Source organism: Coturnix japonica, chromosome 6, assembly GCF_001577835.2.
Source record: "Coturnix japonica isolate 7356 chromosome 6, Coturnix japonica 2.1, whole genome shotgun sequence".
In the NCBI taxonomy this organism is placed as follows: Eukaryota; Metazoa; Chordata; class Aves; order Galliformes; family Phasianidae; genus Coturnix; species Coturnix japonica.
This window is the reverse complement of record NC_029521.1, coordinates 13,283,923-13,307,873: the sequence shown is the minus strand read 5'-3', so window position 1 is coordinate 13,307,873 and position 23,951 is coordinate 13,283,923. Positions and strand designations below refer to the sequence as shown.

Genomic DNA, 23,951 nt, shown 5'->3' with positions numbered 1-23,951 from the left:
CTAAAACAACCTTAGGCCTAATGTACTAACAGCTACAGCACACAAGTTGTTACAGCCATTCCTAACCAGCACCTTGCCCTAGAGCTAGACAAGCTGACTTCAGTTTTCCTTCTGTATCACAGCCTTACCATCTGTACAAGGAAGTGCTGATGCACTTCAGTACTAACATACAGCTCTACAGATACACAGCACGGATTCTAAGATTTATGATACAGTGACAATACCAAGAAAAATAAGATCACCTCACAGGTAACACAGGCTTGAAAACACAAAGAGTCACTACTCAGCTTCTGTTGATTACTTGTACTTTATAACATTCCATAAACAGCAATCAAGGATGCATTAGACTATAATAATGTAGAAACGGATTAATATCCTAAGTCACAGAAAAGTATTCTTATGACTTTTATAAACATACTGAACAAATGAATCACAACATAGGAATTCTGTCCACCATGCTTCTCAGGCCAAAATTATCTTTGATATCAATTCTTCCTTACCTTGCATACGCACAGTCTAAGAAGAGCTGTGTTATATCAGATGCAGACTGAGTGAAAACTCCACCAACCTGAGGAGAGAAGAAACATCATGTAAATATGTCTACCTGACAGTGTATGGCAGCAACATCTTCTGCATGTTCTCTGGCCATGTACAGTATCCACTACAACATCTGCATTACTGCAGTTTCCAGTTCAGGAAATTACAGTGAAGCAGATCTGATTCTGGTGCTTTGACTTTAATCCACTTTTGCATGCTTGCTAGAACCCTGGAGGATGCAAAAACGCATCTGTGACTCTTCAGGCCAGAGGAATAATTTAATCCACCAGAAATTATCTAAAAGTGGAAAAAAAAAAAAAAAAAAAAAAAAAAAGATCGAAGAAGAATTGTAAGTAAGGCAAAATATCCTACTTATTTTTCAGCCAGATTTTTCTGTTTTCCTTCTTTCGGCGTTGACCACTATTTTGACTAGTCTCTGACCACAAGCTCTAGTAGGGAAAAGAGCCTCTGCCATGTGCCACCGCTCAGCCTGGCGCACCACACTGTGCTGCTAAACAGAGGCTGAGCTGCAGACTGATAAGACCATGCACTTCCAAACGAAAGCAGAACAGCCGAGAGCAGCAAGGTGACCAGACGATGCCTTACCCAATGTGATGCTTTTACAAACCTGGTATATCCAATTTTTCAAAACCAGATGCAGGAAACAAAAACTTCACTGTAAGAAGACACCAGATTTCACAACCATCAAAAAGAGTTAATTTCCTCTCTGTCAGCTACTACTACCCAAGGATAGAACAATATTTTTCTACCCATTAGCAGCAAACAAGAAAATATCTGCATTGCCTCCTGCAGTTTCAGGGTGCTGATGCACCTCCCCCTTCAAAGGCAGGTTGAGGGAGTTGGGCTTGTTCAGCCTGAAGAAAAGAAGGCTGCAGGGTGACCTCACTGCAGCCTTTCAGTACCTAAAGGGAGCCTGTAAACAGGATGGGAGTCAGCTCATTGCAAGGGTAGATAATAGAAGGACACGGGTAAATGTTTTTAAGTTGAAAGACAGAAGATTTAGGTTGGACATCAGGGGGAAGTTCTATACTGTGAGAGCAGTGAGATGCTGGCACAGGCTGCCCAGAGAGGTTGTGGGTGCTCCATCCCTGGAGGTGTTCAAGGTCAGGCTGGATGGGGCCCTGGGCAGCCTGGTCTAGTATTAAATGTGAACTGATAGCCCTGCCTGTGGATTGGGGATTGAAGCTTCATGATCCTTGAGGTCCCTTCCAACCCAGGCCATTCTGTGATTCTGTGGAGGTTATGTTTATGATAAGTACTGTCTCCACATATATCTCCCTTTGGACATCTTTCCACAATTTGACAACAAAAAGTTTATCATAATCTGTATGGTGGGAAAACCTGACATTGCCTTATTGCTCGTAAAATACATCTGTTATCCATCACACATATTTGCACATGCAAACCACGCAGGCCTGTAGATGGTCCTGAAAACAGAAAATAAAAAAGCACCTCTCTTCATCCTATATTGATTTTACAAAGATTTTTATTTATTTATTTTCATTATTTAAGGGTAGAAGAATTCTGCAGCAGAGCCAGATCCAGGATGACCTGTCCTCTCAATCTTTGCAATAAACATTCTCATCCCATGAGAAAACATCTGAACTACACTCTTTATTCTTAGTTTGGACAAACACCACTTGATACATCCTTCAACCAAGCATTAATAAATGAAGTCAGCTCTCCACTACTCAATGGGGGAATGTGGGTATCCAGGAAATGAAAAACTCTGACCTCAAAATGCCAGTTATGCAGGGCCTTCAGCCTGTTATCTGTGCGCTGCACTTTGCAGTGCTTAGTGTCTGGAAGGTCAATCACCTGGGGCACAGTGTTCCATATGTCAATCCAGCTAACAAACCTCTTGAAGCAGAAAGGGTCACAGACATGTAATATGTTACTCTTTCACCAGTTTTCCCTCCTAGAACTGCTGTAACCACCAGCTCTGCTGCTCAGTCTTGCAGAGCCAGGGCTGCAGCCCAGCTCTGCAAGTTGTGGACTCCAGCTGGCTCCTCAAAATCTGCTTCGCCACAGCCCATACACTGCACAATGCAGAGATGTCAGCCATAGCTGTGAATAAAGCTGGCAGAGTTTCAGCAGGTCAGTTTATGGCCTGGGGTTCGAGCCATGCATGAACAGATGCACTATTTCCAGGTCTGAGCCTGAGATTTCTGTATGGGTAACCTGCAACCTGAAAAATCTACACAGGGAAAATAAAACCTTAGCTGTAAAAATTAAATGGAAGAAAGGCCAATTTTAGTGCCCATAGTTATTCATAGATCAAAAATCCATCTATCATGCTTACATATGCAACGCATAATGTTCCTCATACACTGTTTGAAATCCTTTTCTCTCAAGTTCTGCCTATGTGCATTCCTCTTCATTTCCTGGTAACCTAAGGGATTCCCCAAGTGCCACTTCAGTTAAGAGCACACAGATGACAGAGAATCAGACCTGATTCTCCAGGCTCTCCGGCATAGGCAAGCAATTATATACTTAGTTAAGCAGAACTGTCCATATATACACAGCATTTCAAAAGCAGAGCATTAGAGACCTTAATGCCACTCTGAACTCAGAACTCCATTAGTTCATAGTCCTGCCTCAAAAGGCAACGCTAGTTCACTTTTAGCATAGAGGCAACAGTTTTCAACAAATTTCAAAGAATTTACAGGTTTTACCTGTCAGAAAACCAAATTTTGTTGCTCATGTGCACTTTTGGCACCTAGATTAAAAATAAAAAGGCAAGTACAGCTGCTCACAGCTGATAAGGCCTCCTGCTTGCGGCATCTATTTTTATCCATGATCCAGACTAACAAACTAATGTACTCTAAAAACCTGAAATAACTGTTAGATAAAATATGGAAAGGGGAAGATAGGACTAGAAGCCACCTTCTTTACTGGATAAAATTCCTTTCTGTAAGCCAAGAAAGAGCAAGTTTGGTGAAGCTCATAGATGAACCATACTTCTCCTGAAGACAGCTGCCAAAGCAGAGACTTTCAAAGTCAATTTCCAAGTCAGTGCACTCCTAATGGCATCCTGTTGGTTCTCATCTGAGAGTGGGGCAAGAACCACTGCCAAACCAACTAATGCCTTTTGCCTGAGAACACTGATGTGCTGCTCTGTGCACAGGCTCCTTGTGCTGCACAGGAGTGGAGGCATGGCAGGATGATGCATGTGACTGAATGACATACGGGAGCGTAATGTTAGCATTTGAGATTAATCTGGTTTGTGGGGTTGTAAAGCAGATGGAAACACAAGCTTAAAGTTCCAGGAAGGAACTCTGCAATAATAACAAATAGGTCCAGTGGTGTTAGGTCAACAGAGAGCAAATACAAGAGAAGAAAATAGAGAGGATGGAAAAAAGCCCATGTTAGCTTGGCCCAGAGCTGGTATTATTCCTGAAGATGAAACCCAGCCCAACTGAGTCTGAAAACCCCCGTATAAGAGGGAGTCACAACTCACATATACATATACTGTTCTTAGGCCAAACTGAGATACTGCTAATAGGAGAAGAAACTGCAGCTTATCCTGTATGTATCCGTAAGACAGTATTGTTCTGTGCTCAGTCAGGTATCCCAAAGCATAGTCCAGAGAAGAGTTAACAGCTGCAGGGTACAGTTTCACAGAAGCATAAGCCATTCTTGGTGGCTACCAGCATAAAAGGCCAGCCCACATCCCTAGCTATTCACAGCACACTGATCCAAATAACTAATCCACCAAAAACTAATATCAGTTGGCCAGATTCATGAGTTGATCCAATGTACCCTACAGCTGCCTAATTTCAGGAACTAAAGCAAGACAGAAATGCCAGAACTGTGGGAGACAAGATCAACACTGACCTTTCCAGAAGCATAGTCTGAGATCACCTTTCATAAAATAGCACCTTACAATATAGACAAGAGGAGAAGGCAGGGAATATTCAGGCTGCCTAGAGAATGTCCTAGACCATCAGGCTATGTTCTCTCCAGGTTACTTACTTCTGGGGGAAAATTCTAGTCATGGACGTGCATTTTATCAGCTTTGTGCTCTCCTGTTTCTCCTACAGTGTTCCAGTGTTGAGAAAAACACTTTAAGTTTTACTTAAAATAGAAGGATCCCTTCAGCTATCCCTCCCCCCACTTTTACCCTTTTGCTCTCCTGACGAATCCAGTCACAGGAAAAATCCAGCTATGGAAGAGCAATATACCACCAACAGACAATAATCAGGCTGTGCAGACCACCGCTCTGGATCAAGACTAAAGAAAAGGATTTCATGGTGACAAATCTGAAACAGCCAGCAGCTGGTTTAGAGGCACACTCAACACAACCACATCTGATGACAAGGGGCCTCCCCTCATGCTCTACCCTAATTTGACTCCATCCCTCACTAGCCTGCTGTTCCACATCTTCATGGTAAACTGACATCAAACATCTACTCAGAAATCCAGGGTTAGAGGGAACAGTACATACATAAAAGAGATTAGTCTAATTCTTGTCATGCTTCCTGTGCTGTATTTTGTTTCAGTTTTTCATTTTGATTTTGTGATCCAAATTTGGGTTATGGCAAGACGGCAGCAGCTTCAGTTGTTATATATAATGCAAAAAGAGCAAAATAAAATGTCTCACCTCTGAGAATGCAGTGCTTTACACTCCTGGAAAATGCAAACACCAATATGATGTGCTTAGCCACTAAAAATCAGGCAGAAAATAGATTGCCAACATCAACCAAAGTGACTTTAAGCATAATGCATGAAACAGAGTGACTGAGACAAGGATTACACACAAAAGCAAACAGAGTACCTGAAATTGACATATTTTTTTCCAGTCAAACCCTCATAAGTGCTGACCAATTATTCCAATCCCCCCATTGCAGAGGAGCAGTGCTATTGCAAACCTGAACATTTAACTAGCAGCCACACGGTTTATAGAGCAGCATCTCTTCCAGGTGAGGGGAAATGATCTCCTGCTGTGCTGACCTAGCACAGAAACACATTTCGTCTCAGTTGGAAATTGTTATTACATAACCAGTGCTCTCGATACACTAGAAAAATAGCTCAGATACCTGGCATCATAGATCTTAATATTCCCACTATGTATAGGGCCATCGAAATTCCCACTGCCTCTCATTTCTCACGCACTTAATATGTTGATTTAATTAAACGCCTGTAATTCAGTTTACATTTTACAGGAGGCAAGAGGAGAGATTCTAGTAAATGACACTTGAGATAAGAGAGCGAGCGGGTGGAGAGCTCATTCTTTGCATACAGACCAGCCTGTAATACAAGGCTTAAAAATCCACTTGACCAGAACAGGTAGGAAGCTGGAAAGTCATTCGACAGTATTTAAGTCTATAAACAAGTGAAGAGCCGTCTTCCCAGCATTGTGGGCAGACACCCCTGCTCTGCTCAGGGTTTTTTCCCAGCTGCATTGAACAAAGCCGTGTCCTTTCTCACTGGCTTGGCACTGAACAGCAGCGGACAGGAGCGAAACTGAAGCAAATGAGGTCAGTCCTACGTTGCACTGGCTGGGAAAGCCTGAAGCAGAAAGCCAGGCACTGATTCACAGAGGATGAGGGGAAGTAGAACATGCAGCAAACAGGAGGAGGTCTGGAGCAGGACCTCCCTCCAGCTGCCTGCACGTACAGAGCAGCCAAAGGCTTCAGGGTGAGATAAGAGAAGGATGAGCTCTGGCTACTGCCTAGATGGGAGAGGAGGAGGAAAAGCTGATGGCAGCAGAAGCATGGCTGGGAATAACTGCAGGGAAAAACCAGCACATGTAGGGCAGAGGTAAGCAGTAGAAGGAAAGAATAGATAGCCGAACGTCCCAAATAATGCTGGCAAAATTCAGAAAAAAATATTAAATACGCTCATTTCCACTAAGGGACAACTGGAGTGAAACAGGAACGTAATATGAAAATAGGGATTACAAATAATAAACAACTGAAGAACAGTCAAGTCATCCAGCAAATTTTCCTAGGCTTAGTGCAACAATTCCTTTGTTCAATATTTTCCTGCAGAATTACCGAGTCCTCTGTGCACTCAGGCAGTCATCATCACAGACATTATACTGGCAGATAATAAAGAAGCTAAAATAATACATTTGACAAATTTACTTTATTTCTGTTCAAACCAGCTGTAGCATTAATTGAGACATTATTTAAACACATTAAACAAGAAGTTAGCTAGCAATGTGTTAGATAGGCTTAATGAGAAATACAGCATGATTCCACTCCTGTGAGGCAGAGCAGGCACATCAGTAAGACGCTCCTCAGCCTCCCCGCTGATGGATGCAGCATCATGATCTGCCTCTGTTCCTCATACTGCCATTTTCGTTTGTCCAAAAATATCATTTATATGCAACAATCATTCCTAGAGTCAAAGATCCCAGGCACATGGACACAAAAGGCAGCCTATACCCCTCACTATGACACTCTCCTCGGGATCTGTGACACTGTGTTGTAGAGTCTGTGGAAGCCCCATCAAATTCAGTGATACGAACTTACTGAGTCCCATGAAAGGAAACAATGCTGTCATTCTGGAATCCATTTGCTTTGCTGCATTTTCAAATCCAACTTATTTCTGAGGCTTAAGGAAGTTAAGGAAGTTCAGAAAGACCACAGATTTGGAAAGCTGGGTTTTGAATAAGTAGCTGAAGTTGATGTGAAACCACATAATACCTGGGTGCTTTGCTGCAAGTGTTTGCATTTTGTACAATAGAAAGGTCAGATCTCAAGTGCAGAATTAAGGACAAGTGAATTCAAGAAAGAAAGAGAGGCTGAGAGAACTAGACTCCATAATCTGAACTTCAGGCAAAGGACAAAATCTTCATGATTTCCAGAGCTGCACAGTTTAGGGCATTTTGTCTCTGGAAGAATGGAAACAACGGTACAAGAACATGGGGCATCAGCAGACCCTTTGGACACTGTAAGCGTCAGGAAGGACCACAGCACTGTAGCAGCCACCACCTCAGCACCAATTACTGAAATCAGAAGGTATCCCTAGGCATGATTAAATAAGTCTCCTTTGGTGGTTAATAGCAACCACAGTATATTCATGACAATCCTGCAACCCATACCGCATTTGAGTGACATTTACAGAGGAAAAGTTACAAAACTGCTATTTTGCAATGCTGAATCTAAAATGAGTGGGACAAACATTATTTTTTCCCAAGAATAATTTAACCAAAGGCCAGATGGAATGAAGCAGGGAAGCTACCAGAAGCATCCTGATAATAAAATTTCCTGTTATTTTTGTTGCTGCTAAGTCAAGCCAGTTCTCATCGGGGAAAAGAAAATAAACAAAACAAAAAAGAAAAGGTCAATCTTGGAAGGGTAGAAAGGAGAGGCATTTCAGAGGGCAAACAATCTCACTACATCCCTGCTGAAAAATGGAAGATTTCTTTCAAAAGCTGAAATCTGTCAGAAATACCTGGACCTTTTTTTGACAATCTCTACAATTATTAATGCAACAATGTTCACATACAGAGTGAAAGAGAAAGGTTGGGGATTTCATCTCACACAAACTCATAAACAGGCAGGCATATCTATTTTGTATAGAGAAGGTAGTATCTACATGTTAAAAGCCCCACAAGTTAACAGGACAAAACACCGTGCACACCCCAGCCTTGATGCTGGTGCCGCCAGCACATGGACACAGCTCAGCTCCCTCAAAATCACCACAGTAAAACAGCTGCTCACCCTTTCCCCCACCCCTTATATGAATGGCAATATGAAGCTGAGTGCCTATTAGGGAAGCTAATCCCAAACCACAGTATCATTCTGTGTCTCAAAGGACTACCCCCTTTTCTTCTCTGTATCACTCTCTCTCAATTCCATCTGACACGAGTGACACATTTGACGGTGAAAAGAAGCTGCTTAACAGCATATTTTTTTAATTTTTTTCTTTTTTTTTTCTTTTTTTGTTTTTTACATTATGTTTACTTGTATTTTATGTATATTCACATACACACGTGCCTCTCTGATTCAGCACAGACAAAATTCCCTTTTAATACACCAGTGGCTGAGCCGATAACCTGTGAGCGTTTTGGAAGTAGCTCACACAACAGGAAAAACAACCTCGCTGCAGGAGAGCTCCAGCAGGGAGACAACAATCCAACAACAAACAGGACATAAAGCATCAAATGGAAAGGGAACACTTGCAAAGCTCAGACAGATGCAAAAGCTGCCGGTGGTGCCATGGGAAGATGTATTTGTTTAGCAAGTTTAGGAACATACAGACGCTATTCATACTTGGGTACAGAAATATTTATCACTGTGATACTTGGAAGAGATACACTGAGAGTTCAAATGATCTATGTGGCACAACACAGCTTTTCAAAAGCACCCAGCGCAATTCTCTATGTGTGACCAACGTAGGTTGGAAGCCCATCCCTGAACACCAGCAGGGATTCCTGCCCTGGTTTGCTCCTGACAGAGCAGCTTTTCGTTGAAAGGTCACAAAAATATTTTCCCTTTCCCAAGCAGTGTATGTGCACGGAACGCTCACAGTTGGGAAAATGTTTGAATTTAATTCTAACCACAACTTCCAGAAGTGACATCCACACGCAAATCAAACAACAGCAGACAGATACTTCCCCCGAACTCTGCTAGGTGTCATCAGGCAAAACAACTCCTCCTGTACACAGGACGAGCTTCAGCCTTTCACCAGAAGCACAAATTTTCCCAATCTCTTGCTAAGCCATCATCAGCTTGCGATAAAAGTAACAAATCACAACAGAAAAGTATTTTTGGTGCAATTTTACACCACTATCATTTTGATTTTTCTGCTTTACAGCTCCATTTCACGCACTTCAGCAGTAACCTCAACAGCACATTCCAACCCTGGGCCTGTTAAATCCACAACTCCGTGTATTTGTTATTAAAACGTATTGTTATTAAAAGCACCCTATTTGGAATGCTGTTCTGATCCTCTGGTAATAACGCCAGGAGTGGGCATCCAGTGCAGGCAGGGACTGCAGGACCACACTGAGCACAGACTCCCACTAACTGCAGCATCATAGGCAGGACATGAGACAGACAGCAGCCACAACACTCCACTTCTCATGGGATGCAGCACTAAAATGAAGTCTAAAAGATGTATATACAAGAGAAATAGGTTCTGCTTGAGCATGTGTTGCATCAGTTCCTTCCTTACCTTTCCCTTTAAGTTGCAAAGGACACATCATCCCTCAAATTAGAGTCACAAGCAGCAGCAACAGCCACGTTTGAATTTTCTTTTCCTGGGAGCTCTGGGGAAGCAGGAGCACACACTCAAGTGAGCATTCATGCCTCAGCCAGCTTGAGGACAAGGCTCTGCACTGAAGTCCTTAAGACCTTCTCACAGCTGCTGATTTCATCCAAGGAACTGAAAGAGCATCGCAGCAGGACACTGCCAGCCTCCTTTTCAGTCCTCTCTCCTGGACTGCCAGTCTCTGGCAAGTGAAATGTCAAGAACCAGGCAGGGGCGGTGTTTAGAGAAGGAGGGATAAGAGATTCTCACCATCCATCAACCTCAAAACCTATTCAGCCGACAACTTGAATGGGACTGGCATTTCATTCTCCATGGTAACAAGGGATGGAAGGAGCTTGGAAAGGGAGAGTGAGAGGACAGACATGGAGGAAAACCAATGCAGAAGAAGTAGGGAAAGCTGTAAACTTTGTAACCTCTCTTTGCTGTGCAATTTGCATGTAGGAGGGGGAGAAGTCCCTTCCTTGCTGCACACCCCCAGACAAGCTGTCCCACAGTCTGAGCAAGGTGTTCCTTCTGTGAGCAATGCACTGCTGGGGAGGAGGAAATCCCTTCTACATGAAGACAAATGCATCTTGAATGCTGGGAATTAGGGAAAGTGGCAGATTTGGGGTGAGTGCCCTGCAGTGAAGAGAACTGTCTGAATGGGAAAAGACGCTACTGCTCCCTGGGCAGTGCTTCAATTCTACAGATGGGAGCACCAGCACTGGCTCATTCTGTGCCAGCATCGACCACCAACTGCAGACGAGAATTAACATCACCCTTTTGCCTGCATCTCATCTGGAAGCAAATGCTTGACTGTTGCTTCTATTGTGCTCAATCACTGAGAGGCACAGACACGCAGGCAATTTCTTCCTTTCCAAAGCGCACCAAAATGAAATGTAGAAGCCGCTGGACTTAAAAACCAGGCAGAACCTTTACCAAGCTTACAGGAGCTCTGGGTAATTCAGTTCTTATTAACATTTCGGGCCCAGCCACCTTCTGAACTTTTTTTCTGCTATTTTACATTCATAACTTGAGCTGTCACAGCCAGAATGTGCACAACAGGGAAATTACATTTGGATTCATGCACGTTTGTGTTCCAAGCCGGCCCCATGCAGCTACTGAAAGAGTCTCTGGCTAAAGCACTTATGCAAGATAACCAAACAAAGGGCTGAAAAGCTCTGCAAATCCTGGCTGCTGCTGCTGCCATCTTATTTCTTTCTCAATTCTTTATACAGATTCTTTCCCAAAGGACACATTTAAACCTCCCTCCCCCACCCAAACCCACTGCCTCTCAATCCCATGTTTGTTCTCCCTTTGATAGCGTATATGGGACAGATTGTTGTGCAGTACATAAGGTAATAGCCTTATCTATGCAGTTGGCTCTGTGTTAAAGGTGATCAGCAGAGCTGTTTTGAATTCTCCCAACATTTATCTTGTGTTAGCAAATAGGTTAAAAATCACATTTTTTTTTTTTCAACTATCATATTTGCTTCTATTGTTCCTATTTCAGTTTTGGAGACGCAGCTGTCCAGTTCTTATAGAAGTCCTTATTTACCATTCACGACGTTGCTGTTACCCATATTGTGTGTTAATATACAGCTCTAGCCACTGAACTTCAGCCTTTATCTATGAGCCATTTCAAAGCTGAGTGAATACATTCTAAGACTCAGACTCTTGTTAAAAACAAACAGCAACCTCTGAGGGAATGATCCTAGCCACCTCTGCTGCCACTTTCTATTGCTCTCCAACACACCTTGTCAAGAGCTCTTTCACCTTAGGTAGAAGAGGGCACATCTACCTTCCGAAGTGCACGTGAGGTGCATGGTCTAGAAGCAGTTTCCTTTTTTCCTCAGTGGTTTAACAAGAGAAATGGGCCTGCTCCATTCTCTCTAACCCAGACAAAGCCAGCTAAACTGGGAGTGACACACAACAGTTGGAAGTTGTCAGCCTCCTCCAAGTCTAAACAGGCAAAAAAATGCAACAAAATGCATTCACACAGATGAATTCAGCTCTTTTCACTTGTTTATGAAGATATTTCAGAATCACAATATTTCCACCCTTGCTTTAAAATAACATTCACCCACATCAGTTAAGATGGGGATATTTAAAACAAAAACTTACTATTTTCGTTTCACAGAGCAGTCTCCAGATACTTTGTTATTTTGCTTTGTTTGTGAGAGCACAAAAGGGAAAAACAGTATTTTTTCCACTTGTCACAAAGCAGGATCATCTCCTCAGCACTTGCTGTTCGCTCAGCTTCACCTTGATCCTCTTCAAGGTTTGAAAGCATTATTGTTTATCTGCAGCTCAAGTAAGGGATTTTCTTTCTCTCTGAAGTCAACTCCAACATACTTCAAAGACTTGCCATCTATTAATATCACTCACTTGTCCTGTTGTGATCCAAACACCACACCAATGGAAAAGGAGCGCTCTCGCAGATCCATTCCAGCAGCGTAGTTTAGGCAGCGGGAAAGATGCTAACCACAGTGTTATCAATATTCAGAAATGTGCCAAAAAACATCCTAAGAGCAGAGTCAAATCAGCCATGCTGTCCCAGTGTGTACAGCAACCAGAAAGGCAATGTAGATGTTTCTCACCAACAAGATCTATGGTTTGGAAATGAACCTACAATGAACAGACTAAAGCTAGCACCACAGAGCACTCTGCAGAGAGGTACCGAAGTGTGGAGGGAGCCCACACAGAACCAGGGTCTCACCCAGCTTCTCAAGCAATAGAATAAACAGTACAGTGCAGCCAGCATTCAAAGCACTGCCCACCACGTGTGTCTGTCACACAAGAATAGAAGCTGGAATCCAGCAATAGCTTCAGGCTGGCTGAGAATGGAGCTGACTTTGTTGGTTCTGATCGAGTTTGGTGGTCTGCACACAGCTGTTATGTTACAAAAGCCACCATCCTGACTGACCGCAGCATTACAGGGCAGAGAAGCAGCAGAGAGCTGCTGGTGGGACTGACACAGCAGCCCAGTGCACCTGCTCTGGGAACAAACAGATTTTCAGTTGCAACAACTGTGAACCCAGAACCAAACTCACTTTTTTCAAGCAGATGTCTGCTCTGAAAAACATCTTCATGCTAACCAAGAGAATTAATGACTGAAGTTACTACACCATAGCTGTGCTATGATTTAGCAACAGAACATTTTACTGTAGCTATTCACTAAAGTAGCATATTAAAAGGACAAGGTGAACAGTTCTGTTACACGTTAAGAAAAGAAAGATGTCCCAGCCCCAGACTGACTCACTTGGCACATGAAAACAGTGGGAATCAAATACTCCCCCTTCATGACCTTAAGGGAAAGCTCATTCAGTCAAACATTTCATACCCACAAACACCCCCAGAAAGCAGTACTACACAATAAATTAACACAACAGCAAAAAGCCAGAAGGGCAGAGCAACTGGCAAGGCAGCCATGCCTGACACCCACAAGTCAATGCTGACCATTAAGCTGCTGTGGTCCTTGATGCCCTCATTTCATATAAACCAGAACCCTTCAGCCCCAGAATAATGACACATTTATCAAAGTGACAGGGCAAAAGGCTCAAGTTTGGAAATCTCCACCCAGGTCTAACAGCTATCCCACTGAATACCATGAGCAAAAACAGGCAATGCCTTTGACCAATACACCTCCAAGGACAATTTTTAATCCATGTGAAAAAAATATATGTATATACTAATTTATGCTTATGGGCACCGTGAAATAAAACTCAGATTTTACCTGGCTGAAAATGCAGATGTAAAGAACAAGTGAAAAAGACAGATATTCAATTATAAAGAGGCAGAGGACAAAACAATAGAAACAACTGGACATGAATCTTTCAAAGCACAAAATAGAAAAGCTTCTCATAATAATAATAATAAAAAGACTAAAAAGAACACCACAGTGAGAACATCCAAATGTTTCCAAGCAAGTAAATATTCAGTCCCTTAAACTGAAAATTTGATGATATACTTACAAGGGGCACAATTATCTCAGTTTTCACTGACTATAAATCAGACAGCTGCCTGCCACTGGAAATGGGAGCAAAATATGTGTAATAAATGCTTTCTTTCCTTGCAGAAGTTTTTTCCTAGACTTAAGGGAAGGTTTTGCTTCAAGAAACAAATATAACATTACCCAAATCTACAGAACCTACATCCTTAATGGGTGAATTTACAAGAGAGTAGTTGGTGTCTTTATTTTGATATTTTTTTCCCCCCAGAATTTCCTCTTGGATATAACACATTCTGTCTAAGATTAAAACAGCTACAAAGGTTCAACAAACCAAATTAAGCGCTCTATGATATCTCTGCAAATAAAGCTGTCTTGCTGCAAGTAGCAGAGGCACCAATGCAAACGAATCAGCACTAACTGCTGTTACTAACAGAGCAGAAAAAGAAAAAATTCTACTCCTTGATTTTAAGAGAGATGAGGAAAGCCCGAAAATTGCATGAAGTGAATCTTACAGACACAGAGATGGGATAAAAGTTTCACAGAAATGTGTCTCAATGTCTGTTTCTGTCGAAATTTCATAATGATACTTGAATACAAGTGGTAAATGATACATGCTTGGGACACAATACATGGCTTATAGCACAGCACAGAGCTGCGCCTTAAAGACCTACACCCGTGTAACCAATGCAAAAAATAATTGTTTTTTTCTTTTTCTGGGGGGTTGCAGGCAGATGAATGGAGATAACCCAACCAATCTTTTTGTTTTAGTACTAAATCAGCATCTCAACAGCTTAACTATCTACAAATTAACTTCTCTGAAGAAGAAACTGACTTCATTTAATTTTGTACCATTCTGCAAATAAGAGGGCAGTATTTAGAGCAGATGGCACAATTTACTTCCTCCTTACTGCTACAAATAACAAATCCCATGATTTCTGAACTGTTTTCTAGTTTTGCACACAATGATTCTGGCTGATACAGAACAGGAAAAGCAAGCTCAAACAATTCCCAACATGCCAGCTGTGCAAAATGTTGCAGATAAATACAAAGAAGTACAATAAATCACATATTTTTACTCACCTCTGATCCCCAGATACCAAAATAATGCAAGAACCCACTGAGGTACCACTGCAGATGCGACCTAAGGCACTGACAAATGAGTAACTTCTGTAACTTCCAAGGCAACGCAAGTTCCCAGCTGCCTGCTCTCCTTCCCCAGTGTAATAAGATGCAACACGAACTCAGTTTACAGTATGATGCCATATTTTGGCTGGAAGGCATAAGAGATCTGGATTTAACAATGTGTTAAATCGGAGCATAGCACCTGTGCCTTACTTTTAGCCTGCTTGATTTCTCCAGGACCAGAGATGTGCCTGCCACCTGGAGATGGGCAGCCGCCTAACTTGCTCTTCCCAGCAGAGCTACGTGGACTCCAAGTCCCAAATCTGATGTGATTGTGGGGAGGAAAAGGGCTCTTGGAATGCTATCAAGTGCTTCAGTGAAAAATAACAGTCCCTGAAAGAAAATATTTAGAACAGTTTACATGCATCTCTCTCATAATCTCCTCCTGCTTGCCTGAGACAGTATAAGAAACATTACATTATAATTCAGATAAATGCTTTCAGTGACCACACTGAAGACAGAAGCATCAACACCTGCTGCAAAGAGACACTGGAGGCTTGCCTCTCCTGCAGAACACTCCACAACACTCCTCTCAGCCACAGAGAAGGTTCTCATCAAACGTTTGCTTTCTCTAAAGCTTTCTCACTGACAAACATGGTAATACGATGTGTAATGAAAGGGGATAAAGCCTTACTTCCCAGAAAATAAAATCAGGCAGCTGATTTTACCGGAGGGGAAAAAAAAAAAAAAAGAGGCTGCAGCTCTCACTAATGGCTTTGTAAGTGTCTAATTTCTAATGCTAACAGCTTCCTACACTTAAGTGATGAATTCGGAAAGGAGAAATTAAACAAAGGTGTGTTATGCATATTGTCTCACAGACTAGTTAACTTCTGCCTGTTCTCTGAAGGTAATTTGTACATTGCAGCTTTCTGCATTTCACAATTTCATCATCATTTGGAGCAGCAATAACGGAGACGTGTTGCTGAAAGCACTTCAGATTTTCTAGGCTGACCTTCTGTTCACTGCTCCCTAACACAGACGGATGCCAAAATACCAGATCAATTCTTCTGTCCCTCTGCCTTTCTTCTCTGATCTCCAAGTTTATTCAACCACTCCCAAATATTCTGAGACTGCTTGGAAAAATCTACTATATTGTTCCCCCCAAGACCATTCCTCCATAAAACAGTTAATCTTGAAACGACAATGTTGTCACCTTCCTTTTGCAGGTTTCTGCCATTGCTGTCACTATGGAAACAATCAGAACTTCAAATACATTAGTAAGCATGATTTCTAAAATATGAAAGCGCCAAAGGTAAAGATTCTACATAAAAAACAATCAAGACAAAATTAGCTTGTTAGCATGGAAAGGCTGGCTTTAAAGATTTTCAAGTTAATATGAAGTCCTAGGGCAAAGCTGCAGTGAGCCACAGCCAAGGAGAGCTGCCAGTGCAGCATCACACATCAAGTCACACAGCCATAGGCTGCAACTACCCACCAGGGCTGCAAGCACTCCCCCCCCTTTCCATCTGTTTATAACACAAAAATATAGGTGCTAAACAAAAGTAAGCCAGTATATCCTCAAACCATTATATCAACCTGAGAAATTCTATATGACATACAGGGAATGGGATTCGTTTCTTTGAGATTCAAGAATCATTAAAACAAGGAAGGTCCCTGTAGCTTGAACTGCCTGTATCTCAATAGCAATTCAGTCATCTTCCCCTCTGTTCATCATCTTCATTCACTTCCACAACAGAAGCAAAGTCAAAGCCAATTATTCTTAGCTTCCCAACCAAAGAAAGATTTAAAGCAGATCTTAGAGAAACACTGACTTCAGAGCTTGGTTGGACAGCTATTCTGCTGTGTTGTGGCCTCAGCAATGCAAAAGCAGAGTGCTTATTATCGCTGTAAGACCGGGCTCATCCAAGCCCTGCATGTGCAGAAGCAGCAGTTTTCCCCCACTCCCAATGCTCACCACATACTTCACTTTGACATGTTGGCTCAATTATAGCACACGGGAGCCTCCAGGGAACAAATACAGCTTTTCGAGACAACTCCCTCTCCACCACACACACATGCTCTCTGCTTTTTTAGAAACTCATTTCAGTGAATGCTTTGTGTTTTATCATCCTATTATTCTCCTTCTCTCCCTTCAGTACATTATTGTGATGTACCCTCTTCGTGCTGCTGCTTTCCTCACCTGCACTGCCTTAAAAAGTAAGCCACTACTCTACCTCAAATCCAGCTACTGAAGTTCAAATACAGAATGCAGAAGCAAGAGGGACTCCTCCTTATTCCAGTGTAGAAACACTCCAGCTTAAGGAAACAGAGCAAGAAAACAGCTCAAACACAAATTCAAGCCAGAGAGCATGATGTAAGGAAAGGAACAGACACGCAGCTGTGAGGGACTTCAACATGAGGTGAATATTTTAAGGGGCAGCTGGGGGTCAGGGAACAGTCCTGCATCAGAGGGTGGTGGGCATGGAACGGGCTGCAGTCACACACTTCTTCAGTCACACACTGCTATCTGCACCTCAAAATTAAGAACAGGAGTGGCCATGAGATCCACAGACAAATGTGGGCACCTCCTGTTCTCAATTTGGTTTGCTTCTGTCCATTTCTTCTGAATGACTCTTTGACCTTGCGTGAAGAAATGTAAAAAAGGAGTCAGTAATCCATCCGTGCCAAAGCATTCACTATTTCCAAAACGTATTTCAGATTTGTCATATCTTCATAAAAGTTCCAAGTGTTTCAACATGGACTCATATTTGTACATCACTATGCTACTGCTCAGTTCCATACAGCTCTCCTTCCCTAACCTTCTTAGATCTCACTTTATCCTTTTCACTTCCTTTAAGCAGAGTAGAGGACTAAATTTTTATATCCACGCAGCAGCACGGTTTCACCACAGTATATTTCAGTATTATCAACTCTTGAGCATTTCAAGGGATTATTGTGCAATTCTCAGACTACATTATAATAAACTAATCAGTATGATGCTAATTACAGCATGACCTCTACTAAGAGCTGTTCTTAGGACTCTGAACAACTATTAAAGATGGTGACACAACACTGAGCTGAGAAAAATCTAAGTAGTAAACACTACAAGTTTTTGCACTTACTAGATGACTTCTGCTGGATCAATTATACCACGAGATCAAGAGGGGAGACAGTCTGCAAAACTCCTTCACATTCATGTAAGGAACTTGCATTCTGGGAGGTTATTACAGAGCATTGAGAAAGGAAGCCTGAGGAGCAACAAATCCAAGTTACCTCATCTCAGAATAAGCCCACACCGTGATTTAAGGTACCTTAGCTTACTATATATTGACTTCTTATCTTTACAAATTTAATTTCATCTTTTCCAGTACACCCAAGGCAAGGAGGTCTCCAGCAGTCAGTATGGCAATTCATCCCATCCTCCATATGCCTTCAGAAAACAGCGTGCTGGTTAGAATGGATGTTTGAATGAAAACATTTTCTTATGACAGAGGATATATCAAAAAGTGAAGATTCATTTACCAGACTCTGAGATGAGTATTTTGTATTGATGGAGAAAAGGACCATAAAAGGGTCATTGCGTCACTATAAATGTCATCCCCTGCAGCCCCAAGACTGGTAACATTCAATCTCCCTACTTGGATATAACTTTCAACGATCCTCTTAAGAGGAAGAACTTAAGAATAAATGGAATGCTAAATCTGTTTAATTTATGGTACAGAGGCCTGGTCAGCCGGGGCCAGGGTTAATTTTATCAGAGCCTTATCTCAGCAGAAATATGCAGGGAAGCAGATATGAAGTCTGTGAGTAAAGTCCCTGAAGCCTGATGCATCATGTACATAAGTAGTCAGAAATACTGCTCCCTCAGTGTGACTAAAAGCATAGCCACAATCAATCATCTAAAGCACGACGTGTGCTTTTAACCAAACATATTTGGAATCCCTATCTTGGTTGCACAAGTTGACCGACAGGCTTTAAAGGCTGAAGTAACAAAGCACATCTGGGATAAGAGACTGATATCAAAGAACTGAGCAGCCTGATGAGCAATTAACAACAAACACGGCAAATCTGTACTAGTGTGGAAAAAGGAGTTTCATGATTTGTGATTCAGCTGAAGAAAAAATTTTGAGGATCTTGCCTATAAAGTGGCATATAAGGGAAGAAAATATAGAAATGAAAATAAACGACGGGTCATCTCTAGTCTTGCAGTGATATCTGTCTGATTACCATCTAATCAAAAAATGTACCTACCATTTGAAATAAATATGTACTTCATCTTCCTGTGCTGTTCTTCCTTCACATATTCAGAAAATAAAACTGTGTCCGTTACCTTTTCCCTCTTTTATTACCTGATTAGTGAACAATATCACCTCACTGTGACTTCTTGGACTTTCATTCTAGCAAATTAAATGGAAAATCCAAAACATCATGTAGAAAATTCTTATCATTTTCTTTGTCTTTCATTTTTTTCGTATGTCATTCCAAACTGGAAGATACTTTTCACACACATACCCAAGATTCACAGATATAAACTAGAGACAAAAAGGGGGAAAACAAGGCACTGCTTGTAACATAATCAAACCACAAATGTGGGCTAGTCAGATACTGACTCACTACCTGCAAAAGACTGAACTTATTCTAGACATTCTGATACTCTGGAACAGAGCACCAACAAGGCAAATAAGCTTCAGAAGATTTTTTACTTCTGGCAAATGACAGAGATGTTCAGTGACATAGCAGCTGTCTGACAAGAAAATATCCAAACCATTCTACTGATTCTGCACTGCTCCAGAAGTAACACTGGACACAACCTCTGACCAAACGCAGCTCTAGCAGAGCCCAGCAGGCTCTCTGGTGGACTCGTACACTACCAGAATAATGTCAGTCAAAATCAACACGTGAACCCAGGTCTTCATTTTTCATGGTTTACTCCAGCTACTTTAGATATTCCTCTGCATTAAGAGGTAAAGATAACCTGCTTGGTAAATACGAACAAGCAGCAAAAAGCCATAAAGCCTCACTTATTGTTTCAGTAAATACTTCAATTCTATGAATGAATTCCATTGCTGATAATCTGTACCCCTTTTCTTTGGCATAAACAAACTAAGCAGTTACCCTGCTGACAGAACACAATCACTAAATCCAGATGAAGTTTACCATTTTTGTGGAAAAGGAATAGACTGGCAATCATATGACATACATTTATCACAATTCTAACACGCTTCTGGAAATGGGATATGTTCAGCAAAAAGCACAGAGAGTAGGAATTTAGAACAAAATGAAACGCCTGAAAGCAAGATTCTTGGCAAGGAACTATTCCCATTCAGATGAGGAAAGACTGCATTGCTCAGCAATTTTTCACACCCAACATAAATTCAAAGCTTATACTTTGAAGAATTTTCCTTCTCTTCCTAGTTCATGGAAATTCCATCTCTGCCAGCCAATTCAAGGGAATCTGAACAGCAAATTCCATTAACCTGAACTCTGAGACAGCAACTTGGCTACTGTGAGTCACTGACAGCTGGGAATAATCCTACCAGCTTTGGAGAGACACCAAATTCAGTGTGATATCCACCCCCATGTACTCTAGTCTACAAGAGCCAGCAAATCTGAAAGGAATCACAAGGATCCTACTACGTACTGGACAGGGAGATGCCAGTCTACTTGAACAAATCCCTCAATAGAGAGCTGCTTCGGGCAGTTGCAATCTCAGCCCTGTGCCCACAGCTCCTCAGCATTTTACATTCAAACCTGTTGTTTCTAAAACTGAGATCTGAACTTTTACCTGCACTTGAGTTTCTGGTTTGGGTGATGACCTGAAAAGTGGGCCTAGACAGCCTTCCTGCACTGAGCAGTTATGATTACAGTCATCTCCAGAACATCAGTTCTCTGGGCACCAGAAATGAAGAGCAGAGGGCAGTATTAACATATGCATGGAACTGCTACACTTTTCACGTGCACAAAAAAGGGTATTCAAGCTCTCTACCATCACAAATCAGAGTACAGATACCACAGAACATCAGAGATGAGCCATCATCTCCTCTCAATACCTAACAATACACTATGTATTGTATACAGCACTAGCCAGGTGGATTGATCGCATCCCTACAGTTTAGCCAGTTAGACAAGAATCACTGAATACACGCAGTATGTGCATTCACTTAAAAGAATGAGGAAAGAAGCAACTTAATTCAGATCCTCCAAACTATCTTCTATAAAAGCAGATTTGGGAGGAAGTTACCTCATTTTTCATTTGTTTGTTTGTTTTTAAAGAAATCCATAGCTTCTAGAGAACTACCACCCAAACAAAACTCAAAAACTGCCCTGAGACTTCTCAACACATAAGCTTTGCTTGGTCTAATGGCCTTGTCTGCAACAGGAAGTTTTAGGGAAAAAATGTAATACTGCTTCCATTTGTTATATCATTGAGTTTCATGATTCGGTTGCAAAAGGTAAGATGACCAAAGATGCTTTCTTAGCCCCAGTAGTACCACGGGAATTGCTGAATTGGATCTTATAGGAAATGATTATTCTCAACAACCCCCAAGGTACAGAGAATTATTCCTTGATTATTTGATAAAATTACAATCGCATAACTATAACTTCCTCCAGACCAGAACCTTGCATCAACCTGCCATCTCTTCCTATCAAGCTCATTTCTTGCTTGCTCCCAAATCCTTCTGCATGCTGTATTCTCCAAGACTGCTCCTTACGACTTCCTGACAGAAGGAATATTCCAAGTACAACTGGCAACTCCAATTCATATTGCTGTGCCAAAAGTCAGTCAGGGACAGACTTCTGACACGCAGAACCTGGTTTTTAGATCCATGCAGCACACTCCTTACTTTAGCATCCTTCTTTTAAGAGACCAATCTCCTTAGTCAGAAGGGCTTTTACAATAGATGTTGTAGAGCAACAGAGTCACACGCCAACACCCTGCTCTACATGGCATATTTATCTATGCACAGAAACAGAACGAGTACCTTGCCTTGCCTTTCTTGATTTCAAATGTAAACCCTGAAATTTATTAGACATCTTCTAAATGGCCAGAGGAAAAGGGAAAGGGAAAAAAAAGGAAAAAAAGAAAAAAGAAAAAGAAAAAAGCATAACACCATTTAGACATTAAACATCTCTATTAAAAACTTTACAACAGGAAACAATAACAGCAACTGACCAAATTTCTATCAAATTTGTCTGCAGAAGACCAATACACACATAAAAACTGACAGCATAAAGTTTTATGGATGCTCCTGAAGAATGGACTTCAAACCTTATGCATGACATCTCCATTTCTGACAGTTAATGCAATCATATGAAAAACAGACTAATATAAACTTTATGGTATCACCTATTTACTTTAATCTGCCTCTGCTCGAGGTATAAATATTGTCCTATACATACAGTCTTGTTTGCAGCTTATCTGTGTGCAGATAAAGCACAAACACTACTTCACAACCATAAAGCACTGAGATGCTTTTAGAAGTTCCCTTTTGTGCTAACATTCTATTATTTTAATCTATTCATTGCCAACTGGAAACACTTGTAAAATGACACCCTCACCCCCACATTGCACCTTCACATGTCTGGCACGCTCAGTATTTCACTGACTCCTGGGGAAGACTTTGAGAAATTCCAGCTGAAGTACTAACAGCTCCTTCTCGGTCACAGTAAGGCAATGGTGTTAAACATAACTCCATCTCATAAGTAGGTTTGTCTGGTCAAAGTATGTTCACTTTCAAGGAAAGCTTGGATGCCACAGTCAGTTTCAGAAGACAGTTGATGTGTTAGACCTCAGATTTGATGTGGAATTCACACAACTGTGTAGAAAATGGGTGGTCACACACTCCTCATAGCCATCCTTTCCCATGGCAGACGCTAAGTAGGAATCGTTTTTCTTACTGTTTATTTTCAGGGTCTTGGAGATTTCTATTGCTCTAAACTCAGATCCATGCAGTAGATCTGCGAAAAACGCTCACCTTTCAGCTCCACTGATTTGCAGTGCTGCAGAATGATACAAAATTTACACTAAACCAGAATTAACAGTGCTTTGATGGTTGAGGATCAAAACTTTATAAGCTGGTAGATCAGATTCCTCTCATTGCAAACCTACATACAGTTTAAGGTTACAGGTTTGGTGAGTTTAAATTTATCAGTTCCTAAGAACATACATCTACATCAAAGGGGATAGAAGTTAAATACTCACCCTTTCAGCAGCACCTTTGTTCAGAAGCCAGCACACAGCAAAGCCAACAATGCCTGGCTCACAGTCACACCCTCCAGCTCAGGGGGAGGGGGGGGGAAAGAGTAAAATGGGTCTGGATTAGAGGTACATGAGGAAGAAAGATCAAAGATTACTTTATGTGAGTATTACGATCATTGTACATGTTGAGCAAATAATCACTTTGTTCTAAACACAAACTATTCAACAAGACAGTGCACACTATTGTGCCTCCTTAAGTCCCAGCAACTAGAAGTAAAGACAGAATTTCTTAGACACTGAAAGTGATCCCAAATTAGATAAAATGAAAGGCAGGAAGGGAAAGAATATGGTAAGAACTTCCTAGGCTTGTTTAAGAGGTGACAGCTCACTAGTCAGGGTTGCAACTTCCATGACAGTGCCATCAAGTCACTGAAAGTTCAGCTTTAGATTTCACATGAGGGCCCTTCCACATAATGAAAGTGATAAAACACTGCCTCAGATGAAGTTCTCTATATACTGGAATTCAGACAACAGCTTAAATCCCTGCAAAGATGCATGCAGAGACCATGCATTCAAATGCAGTGTAGCACTGTACAGTTTTGTCTTTGTGTTGTTTGAAAACTAGGGTTCCATTTCTACTCTTTACAAAGGAAACCCTAAAACTGGTACACTTCCCAAATTCTTTACGTAATGTCCTCCAGTTAAATTGCAGGGCTGCCTGCCAGCCAAACACAGCCACACATAACTCCTCTCACAAGCCAGAAACGTGAGCAGCTACTCCACATGGTGACTCTTCATCATCTCCCTCCACCACACCAGAGCCTAGCAGGCACCTGACAGCCTACCCAGAAAGGAAGGAACTGGCACAGCAGAAGCTTTTCAGGTCCACTGCCAGTCTGGCAAAAGCCAAGCAAT

At 41.7% G+C, this 23,951-nt stretch overlaps 1 protein-coding gene across 5 annotated transcripts in view; it reads right to left on the bottom strand.

Annotated features, from left to right (window-relative positions):
• NDST2 (N-deacetylase and N-sulfotransferase 2) overlaps positions 1-23,951 on the bottom strand; it is a 122,761-nt gene that overhangs the window by 76,601 nt on the left and 22,209 nt on the right. For 3 of the 5 annotated variants that reach the window (XM_015866640.2, XM_015866635.2, XM_015866638.2), the window contains exon 2: positions 501-568. The gene's annotated coding sequence lies outside the window, so the exon portion shown is untranslated. Of the gene's footprint in view, positions 1-500; positions 569-9,687; positions 9,928-23,951 lie in introns of those variants that run through there. The other 2 variants (XM_015866636.2, XM_032445561.1) reach the window with 1 other exon arrangement.